Genomic DNA, 11367 nt, shown 5'->3' on the forward strand with positions numbered 1-11367 from the left:
GGACCTCTGAATCCAATCCGGTCGATCTTAACTGCTTACCTTTTGCATATCTTTACGTTTCAAAGGTTTCTGAAAATTTTGACATACCTTAGAAAAAATGGATGTATATGTGTGTGTGTGTGTGTGTATGTTTAGATACAATTTTTCTTCAAAGATTTCTGGCGCAGAGATCAACCGACTTTTTTTTCTAATTGAATGATTTAATTATTCAAAAAACATTCTATTCCTATTGATAAGAAGATGTGCTGATTAGTTTTTGGCAAATTCTGGTCTAGCCGTTTTGATTATATGGTGCAAAAAGTGCCAAAAACGGTAATTCAGTTTTTGAGAGCGTCGGATTTGAATTATTCTCAATACATTTTACTTGTATTGACAATACACTTTATTTGTGCTGACGAAATGAAGAATTGCTTACATTTTTAGGGAGGTAGGTCTAGCGATTTCGGAGATACAGAGGAAAATGTAAAAAAATATATATTTGGCGGTCTAAAATATTTATTAGACATATGAACATCAATTGGTCAGATATTTTATAAAGATTTTTAAACAGGAGTACTAATTATGTTACTTTTTTGGGCTCCGTAACTTTTAAAAACTATTCAAATAATTTTAAAATTTTCAGAATTTTTTTTTTAAAATTTTTAAAAATATGCAAAATTTTATACTTTAAATACAAATTTTAAATTCACAATTCAGTTTAACAATGTATATTTTTAATATGCGTTATTGTAATTGGAAGAAATATATCCTCAGATGGATTCATTCATGGCATATCTTCTTAATGTAAACATTTTCAAGTGTTTTGTGCAATAGATTGCCACTGTATATTAGTTATATGATCGAGTACATATATAGTAATTATAATTATCTTTTTGAAAAGATTTAAAATAATTGTTATTAATCATTGATTAATATTTATTTTGATTTTTTTCGAATATTTAATTCTAGCACGGGAAGTTTCAGCAATTTGCCTCAAGGCACGATGCCATGCACCACTAGTTTTATTATATATTACGTTTTCTTTTTTCTCAGAGGTTCCTATCTCGGGCAATCATCAGGTGCGTTAGGAGGTTCCGTATCCAACTTTCACGGCGGTGCATATGGAAGTGCATCAACCACCAATACCGGTGCAGTCTCATCAATCAGCGGTAGTACGAGGCACGCAGCGAGTTCTGGATCCGCTGCCACCAAAAAGCGTCCAATTTCTCCGGAACAAGTACTGAGGTTATTTGGACCCCAAGGAACTACTTCCAGAACGGGTACGGAACGCATGGCTGGCAGGAGAGGCCCTTCGCCGGCTAGTAGTCCACCGAGCACGACGCATCAGGTATTATAAATTATAGGCACCCTATTTCATTATTATAAACACCAAGTATTTATTATTCTAAATACTAGGTTGTAAGTAAAAAATTTGACAAAGTTGCTGTTCGATTTTTAGTAGCGCTATAGCCTTAACAATTATTGTAGTCCCACGTGTAGAAACTAACCAATTGTTGAAGGACCAAATTTGGCAATTAAATTTGGATGCTATTCGCACTTTAATTAATTTACTTGAGTAATTGTAGTTTTCAAATCGTTAGCTTCAAACCAGTATTAATCACTTGGTCATATCATTTTTGTTCCATCATTATATTGCATTTAATTAATGAATGAACCTTATTATGCCAAATATATTAAATTCATCTAATTAATTTCGTTTTTCAACTGGCTTTCAACATTTCAATTTTTGCATGTAATATGTAAATTGTCTTCAAATGCTTGTTGAATATGTAATATATATTTTACAAAATAATTTAATAAGAAAGTATGCAAAATGCATTATTATCACGTTATATATATATGTATATATATATATATATATATATATATATATATGACGATGTAAGATTTTCTTTGATTTTCCGCATGACAAAATTTGTTTTATTATCAAACATATACCAGGAATTTCTGCTATATGAAATAACCAATAGAGCCCATTTATTTCACAGAATTTTATATATGAAATTTTATTATACCATGATATTGCACCAAACTTTTTTACAAAAAAGAGATTTACACTAAAAAACAACTCTACATAGCTATAAGGCTTGGGATATGATCATAAAATTCATATTAATTTCGAATAATAAAATTAGTTTTGAATACTTTGAAGTTTGTTAGGATCTCGTTTATCACAAAACTTTATGCATACGAGTTATTTCTATGAAATTTAGTATTTTTTACTCATTGCGATCTGAAAGTTTGCAGATAATAAAATATTAACGTGGAGTGTTTGCTTCTGACAAAGAACAATCGTGAACTTTTGCTATATTTCTGCAGGAACTGAAATGAATTTAATTTGTGCATTTAAAGTAGAGTTTAATTATTTAATAAATACGATTGTTGGTAGTTGTTGGATTATTTATATTTTTTAATTGGTTTTTTAATCCATTTACTTCATTTGATTACTCTAATCTATAGTTTTTTGCAGTTGCATTGGTATATATTCATTATTTGTGGATTACGTCAATTTTCTAATTTTTTTAAATTCTTTGAAAATTTTAACTTTTGAGTTATCTGCATTATAGCTATATTTGATTTGTGAGCACATCCCCAGAGCTCAATTTCGTAGGTCCAGATTGGTTTAATAATTGATTTATATAGCAGCAACTTATTTTCAACAGAGAGCTTAGACTTTTTACGCAGTAGTCATTCAAATTCTTTCATTTTGATCATTATTTGCTGCTAATTTACGTCAAAAATAAAAAAAATTCAATTTATATTTAATATTTTATTTTTTTTATTTTCAGCCTACTACTTATCGTGAAAGGCCTATTATGCAACAATCTGTTCCCAACATTCACGAATTGTGTACGCGAACAGTTTCTATGAGTAGAGATCCTGTGGATGGTGCTCATGGTTTTGGAATCTGTGTGAAAGGAGGAAAAGATGCAGGTTAGTAATTTATATATATATATATATATATATATATATATATATATATATAATATAATATATTTAATCATCACGTAATGATTCTATTTGCTGTTGAATGTATACAATACAAATGAAATATTTCTAAAAAGAACATGATTCATATATTGCAACTTACACGGTATAAATTGAAAATTGTGTATGCTGCAAAAGGATATTTTGTGAACCAATTAACATTATTTTATGACCTTGTTTTATCATATATATGGCTTAGATAACAGCAATAAACTTTACAATCTATTCTGCAATAAAAGTCAGGACTATAGTTTTAATACTGTTTGGGTTTTATGACTTCAAGTCGACAGCTTGCTTATGACTTGGATTTACAATAGGTAGCTTTTATTCCAATACCATTTCGTATTTTAAAATTGTTTCCCAATATAGAGAAAGATACTCTCACATCTATATGTTTTAAGAGCTAGTTTCTCATCAACGTATTTTTATGCAATGGTAATAAGAAACTTAATAAAAACCACATGATTTTTTATCACGAACATAAAAATATTAATTTAAATTAATTAATAATAATGAATAATACTATTAAAAATGTAATTTCACCAATTTCAAAATATCTTCATATATACTTATACCTTTTGGATGAATTATATTGAAGCATCTAAAAGGCAAATACCATGTGTTAATTATTTTGTATATTGCGTTCTTTTACAATGGTCATATAAGATATATAAATAATGATATTATATACTGTACACATAAATATATTTTATTATGATATATAAATAATGATATCATATACTGTACCTTCATACACATATTTATCATTTAAAATATAAAGCAAGAAAGTGGTTGACTCTCAAAACAACAAGAAGAAAATACATGCATGTCAACATGACATTTATCACAAAAATACTTTTTTTCGCGTCGCGTCATGTGTATATATTATAAATCACAAGCACGAAAATTATTTTTCCTGTATAAACACTAATTTCTCTTCAGACTGAAAAGTAATGGATTTTTTTCACTTCGTTGAGTTTCTGCAGTCTTTTTTGTTTGCCAATTCTAGCATATGGATGAGGATGCTTTGTTTTTCTTATAAAGCTATATGTTTTCTATATTGAATCAGTGATATTTTAACCCTTTCCACTCGGATGCCGCCGCTCTGGCGGCAAAATACATATAAATCTCGCAATTCGCGAGTGAAAAGGTTAAATGTTCGATGTAGATGGAAAATCTTTCTAATATCTAATACACGATATGAATTAGTATTGCAATTCAATTAGTGAAAAACTTTAAGGATGGGTTTTTTTATTTGGAATTATATATTCTTGTAGGGTTTTTTTTTGTATATCGAAGTAAATGCCTTTATGCATCCCAGCCTGGGATTGCCCTACTTTCTTGTAACTTATAGTAACCGATAAATAAATCAAAAAATGAAAATTTGTGTATATCTTTACGATTTAGAGGCTTCTGAACATTTAGGCATTTCTTAGAAAACATGGATGTATGTGTGTCAGTTCATGTATGTGTGTATTATATTCGGATACAAATTTTAGTCTACGATTCTTGAAGCATGGATCAACTGATTTGAGTGATTCAAAAAACACTTGATTCCTATTGACAGACAGACTAGCTAGTGAACTGACAGACTAGTTTTTGAGTGAACTGACCATCCGATTTGGCAAATTAAATTAAAAAAAAAATCAAGTGTACTTACGAAGAAGTGATATTTAATCAGTGTTGGGAAAGCAGTTCTAACGGTTTCGTGATCCAATAAAGAACATTAAAAATGCCATTTGGGAGTTAAAAATAATCATTAGATACATGATTATGCGTTAAATTCTCAGATACTTTTTAAAAATTTATGTACTAAGTTCAAATTTTGTTAAATTTCTATAGGTTTGTGCGATTTGAAAAATTAAAAAAAAAAATCACTTGTATTTACAGAATGAAGACCTGATTAAATTGTTGCAACCGTTTCGGTCCAGCGGTTTCGGAAATCTAATAAAAAACGTTTGAAAATAATCATCAGATATATACATTAAATTCTCAGATATTTTATAAAAAATTTAATAATAAGTACAAAGTACAAAGTTTACATTTCTATAGGTTCGCGGTGAAAAATATTTCAAATTCAGTATATTTTTTTCCAGGTGTCGGTGTATATATTTCCCGGGTTGAGGAAGGTTCTGTAGCAGAAAGGGCCGGACTGAGGCCCGGAGATTCAATACTAGAAGTTAATGGCACGCCTTTCACTGCAATTTCTCATGATGAGGCTCTTAAGGTTTGTTTTACACAATTATTATACAAATGATATAAATAAATATTTTAGCATTACCTATCAGTGACACATTCAGAAATGCTTATCTATTATTACAAATGCTCATCTCTTATCACAAATGCTTATATATAACATATTTTTTTATTTCTGATTTTAGTATCCGTAGCTATATATGAATTTTTTTTTTCATTTTAACCATTAAACTACAATTTAAATCATAATTGACAGCAATGCGGCTTTGTGAACGTAATAGTGCAGAAAAGCTATTATTTCGAATACTGGGAATCCATTAAAATAGTAATAGTTATCGACTTATACTTGTCGAGTTAACGGATGTCTTTTAAATTATTCAAAGTCACTTATTTATTTTTAGTTCATTGGACGTAGTTGTTGGTTACTAACTTTGAATTCAATTTGTATCTTCGCTATATATCTATATAGGGTAAAACGGGTTTGCGGGCATAAAGATCCACCATCATTTCCTTATGAAAGAGAAAAATTTAGATTTTATTAATGTTACTATTTTAAAGTAAAAGGCAGAATATTTGTAGCTAGCCACAATCTTTAATAGTCACTATAGGAGACGGAAATGTATCAATATTCATAGTAAAAGTATTTTTTTTCTTTGGTAGTTTGTTTGGTTTTAAACTCTTGTATTTAGTTTATGATACCTTTGAATGAATTTTTAATTAAGTAATCGCAAAAAATCGAAAATATTTTTTTTTATATATCTTTACGCTTTGAAGGTTTCTGAATATTTTGGCATACCTTAGAAAAAATTGATGTATATGTGTGTGTGTATGAGTGTGTGTATATGTATGCGTGTATGTGCCTGTGTGTGGATACAAATTTTCGTCAACCGATTTGGATAATTTAAAAAACATTTGATTCGTATTGATAAGAATACGTGCTGATTAGTTTTTGGCAAAGATAGGGAATCGATTTTTTTTTAGAGTTCTAGAAAAAAATTGAATCTTTTTTTTAAAAAAATAATTTTTAGTACGGAAAGTTCTAGCCATTTGGCTTTACAATGCCATGCACCACTAGTTATTTTTGTAGCTTTATTATCCATGGAGAATTTTATTCAAGACAATTTTTCTGCTTTTTAGTTAAAGAATTAGTTTGAGAATATTTTAGCGTTTGTTGCAGACTATTCTATATGTGCGAACGTTCCTTATCCCTTCTTCTTTCTTGCTCATAAAAAATTTAATTTGGAACGACATTACTCGCCAGTCCATCGTACTTTGAGGAAAAATCAATATCTAACTAAAAATATATTAAATCTACTTTAGAAGTTTAGACAGTTTTTAATCGTATATTTGAAATGGGTTTAGTAGCTAGCTGACGATATGTGTGAAGTTAAATTATATAGATAATGGATATCATATTAATATATTAGAAATCATCATTCGATCAGGTTCGAAAAATTGTTAGAATACTATATGATTTGGTTTGTTTGATTATTTATTTATATTTTCTTATTATTTAGTATAAAATTTTATTTATCATATAAGTTGCATATTAAATGTTAACATTTTGTTTTCATTATGATAATAACAACAACAAATAAAAATTTCACATCTGGAAAACGCTGTCACACCTAGTATAGGCAGAACTTGATTGCAATTACAATTAAATGTTAAATTCGACTTTATCGACAATTTGTTTGAAATTTAAAATTCTTAGAAATTGAAAAAAATAACATTTTTGTATTTGTATCAAATCAGAAACTTTTGAATAGAAAATTAAAAGGCGAAAAAATTATATATGTTAAAAATGTATGTGCATAGAACATAGATCCTTCAAATTTGCTATAATTCGAAAATATATTTGATTTTATATGATCGAATATGGTTTTTTTATTAAAGTATATTCATATCAGAGATTAAACCTATGTTGCTGTTTTTAATGTTTCATATTTCATAAAAAATCTGTTAATTCAAAAAAAAAAAAACTACTACACTACTAATTGACTACATAATATATATTTCTGTAGAAAAAGAAATGATTTGTTTATTGGAGAAATATACATTATTATTAACTTCTCGTAGGGTAAGTTATTGTAATGGGCCGAAAATTGAAATTGAAAATTTTTACATTTCTCGACGTTTTGAAGGTTTCTGAACATTTTGGCATACCTCAGAAAAAATTGATGTGTGTGTGTGTATGTATGTATGGATACAAATTTCCAGTCATGGCAATGTCAGGCCCAGCTATTTCGAAGATACAGAGCTAAATGTGCAAAAAATGGCAGTTTTTGAGAGAACTAAGCGTCCAATTCAAATGATTCAAAGAACTTTCAGCTTGTTTTGACAAAATAATCAATTTTGAAAAAAAATTTTTTAGTTTTTTTTGTTTTTTAGTTTTTTTTGATATCGAAAATAATTCAGATTTTATTTTTAATTCGGACTAAAGTTCTAATATACATTTAACAAATCATTTCAACTTTGCAATTCAGTTTATATAATTCTTATGAATATTAGACAATGTTACAATATTAATAATAATCTATTTGAAACCATTCAGTATTCCTCGAACATTTCGTTACGGTACGGGAAGTTCCAGCAATTTTCCTTAAGGCACGATGCCATACACCCTACTAGTTATAATTTTAAATTGAATTATAAGTTGATTATTATAATTTTGATTTAATTAATTATATAGTAAAATTGGGAATATTTTCAACAAACACTTTTCAAAATTATAATAATAGAACTAATAGCTATAAAGTATAAAAACTAAAAATAAAAATAAAATACAAACATTCAAAGTTTATTATTTATTTATTTCAAATAAATTAAATATAATTATTTTTCATGTACATAGTTATTTTTGTATAATATTGACTTTGTCCTAAAATAAAACATGAGGCATTTTTCCGCAATTAAGTTGATACCAATATGATTCAAAGTTTTGATGAACTGCAGTGAGAAAGGTGCGGCCTCGGAAGGTGTTCATAAATATACTTTTCTTAAGGGGTGAATCTAATTATGATCTTAGAAAATGGAAGTTTTCGGTCGCCCGACATGTCGATCAATACTGTTTAGCATGGCTTTAATGTTTTTGTTCCTGTAATAAATTTAGATGAGATTCCTATATTAATGTGACCTATAGATAATGATGTAGAATTGATCAATTTTAATATATTATATTAAAAACTATGTAAACAGTAGAGTAGGGCGAGCCAAAGGTCCAAATCGACTGTAAGTAATTATGCTGTCTAAACCATATGAATTACGTCACAAAACATAACACGTATTTAACAAACACCTATGTTCAGCAAAATTTCCATTTAACTCTTAATTATAGAAATATGTTTTTTTACTATTTTTTCAAAACTTGTCATGTGCTCCTTTTTGACTTACGGGCGGTGTAAGAACTGACATCAAAAATCTTTTTTTTAATTTAAAATGATTTTACGAAAAAGTAGCTATATTCAACCAATGCAAAATGCAAAAAATAAATTTCATTGTTCACATCTTTGCCAGGGTGAAAGTTTACTGATTTTATATAAATACATCTGTTGAATCTATCTTAAAAATAACAAAACATTGTTTAAGGCAATTAAATCTCGCATACTTACAAATTATTGAGGTCTAGTAAAATAAAAAATAGTGCTTACAACCAAAAAATTAAACACCGAAAAAATACTTTTATTATAGATTTTCAAATATTACCGTTTTATCTCGTGAGAGCGACAGTTGCTTGATTAAAAGCGATGTTTGGTTACACATCATTACAATCTATACCTAGCCTACATTTTTATGAATATTTTCGCTGAATACAAGAAATTTCATAAATATAATTATAAGTTATATTTAAATTTCACAGCTATGTTTAGATGTAAAAACCTGCACATTACACTTCCATATTTCATCTATACCTCTCAAAAAAACAATCACGCACTCACTAAACTTCTTTCTATGTTGTGCTTGTAAATTCTTCTGTCTCTTCACTTTATTATTCTGACCACCATTCTGATGGACAGAAATGTACACAGATGCTGAAGTCATGCAGGCATCTAAGTATGACAGTACGAAGTCCACCGTCTTTACCCATGCATCTGCAGCAGCAACCCGCTCTTCAGCAACAACATGTCAGCATACCATCGTCGCACGTCGGATTGCCTCCAATTGGCGGTGTAATGGGAACAAATCCTGGAGCCAATCCTGTAGTTCTGTCTCCGAGCGCACCTATTCCTGTCGGAGCGCCTTTTGGTGGCAGCGCCCCGGGATACGGAGCAACTGTTAGGCAAACGTCATGCTCGTGGATGGACCGTCAAGGGAGACCGGTGAGTGTAATACTTTGTACTAGTAATTGAGTAGATTAACACTAGTTTCGAATTCGATCCAGATGTCGGCATGCTTGATATCAACAGTAGTGATGTCAGGTTTTACTTGAGATTATTGATGTCAAATATGATCTGAAGTGAAGAGTTTTTTGGAAGCTTTTATGCAACATATATGCACTGTACCTATAAGTTTGACAAAAAGAGGAATAGTTAACGGCTGTATTGCCTTCTCAAAATTTACCAGTTAAAAAATTTACACAAAAATAACTTACACAGCAGTATACGTCTTGTATATTTTAACTCATGAAGTAAATAGAGATCTAGTTCCTACTTTAATTAATCCACATTTGAAGAAGAAATGATAATAGAATTAGTTTCAAACCTGAATTCTAAAACCAGAGGTTTTTTTTACAATTATTATTGTTGCTTTTTCTGATAATTATGTTCATGTGTCTTGTCGTAAAGATTTCAAAACCGAACGTACAACGAAATAAATGTAAATTCAAAGTTCGTTTTGCGCATGAAAGAGCTTCGTGTCAAAAGCATTCGTGCTACGCCGACCATATAAATTTCTATGTGTGCATAATGGGGAGATTGCGGTCTTTCAGGGTAAATATATGCTGATTAGGTCTGCTTGAAGCTGGTCAGCAGTAAAGTTTATCTATTTATTTGTGTAAATAACACGACAACGTCTTTGTTATTATGCGGCAATATTTTATTCTATTCTATTATTAGTTATTTTTAAAATAATCTGCGAATATTCAGCAGAATGAATATTTAAACCCTAATAGCTTATAGATAGCTGTACATATTTTTCCTCACTTCTTAAGTTGATGGCAATGTCAATTTTGATAAAAATTATATATATATATATATATATATATATATATCATATATATATTATATATATACTAACTATATTATCATAATAAGTTTTTTTTCAATATCATTCAAGAAATATATATTTCTTTGTTTCTTTATACCATGACCAATATTTTTAAATACATTAACAATGTAACTTTATACAACAATCTTATACACGATGGAAAAAGATGCTTTAATTTGGCCCTTATGATATCAATCATGAGAAGTTTACTATGCATATTCAGATATTTTATATATAGAAAAATTAAATTTAAAAAAAATCCAACAAGATCCAAGGACCAGTGTTATAATGAATTAAATAATGAAAGGCTAGAATTTTTTTGCTTTCTAAAATTTGCTCATGGCATAGAATCCCCAACATAAAAAAATAAAATGCTTCAAAACCCAAATAATAATATTACACAAATAAAGAAAAATTAAAATATATTTTTTGCAAGAAATACTGAAATCTAATAAAATTTAAAAAAATGGAATACTGGCGCTGAGGATATATTATATTATATATATATATATACCATATATATATATCTGTGTGTGGTAACATATATCGTTTATTCTTACATTTTCAGGTTTCACCACCACCAGACTCTAGTATGGGAATATGGTCAACTCGAGATAGAAGTGTACGAAGGGTAGAACTCTGCATTCAGCCTGGTCAATCTTTGGGTTTGATGATCAGGGGTGGAGTAGAATATCAATTAGGAATATATATTACGGGAGTCGATAAAAGACACGTCGCTGAGAGGGCCGGATTAATGGTGAGTTGACTCATTAAAAGTTAGTAATGACTAATGATAAAATCAATATTAAAAAATATCGTTATGATTTTTATACATTCTGTATCTAAAGATTCCATTACTAGAATATCCTGTTCCACTGCAAAATGGACCTCCCAAAAACAAATTGGATATTGCATTTCTCAATATCATCATTTATTAACGAAACGAACATACTCTGATGCCACATCTAATTGGCAAAG

This window comes from Ctenocephalides felis, unplaced genomic scaffold (genome assembly GCF_003426905.1).
Source record: "Ctenocephalides felis isolate EL2017-DRISC unplaced genomic scaffold, ASM342690v1 CF-g0.4_SCAFFOLD_01604, whole genome shotgun sequence".
NCBI classification, from domain to species: Eukaryota; Metazoa; Arthropoda; class Insecta; order Siphonaptera; family Pulicidae; genus Ctenocephalides; species Ctenocephalides felis.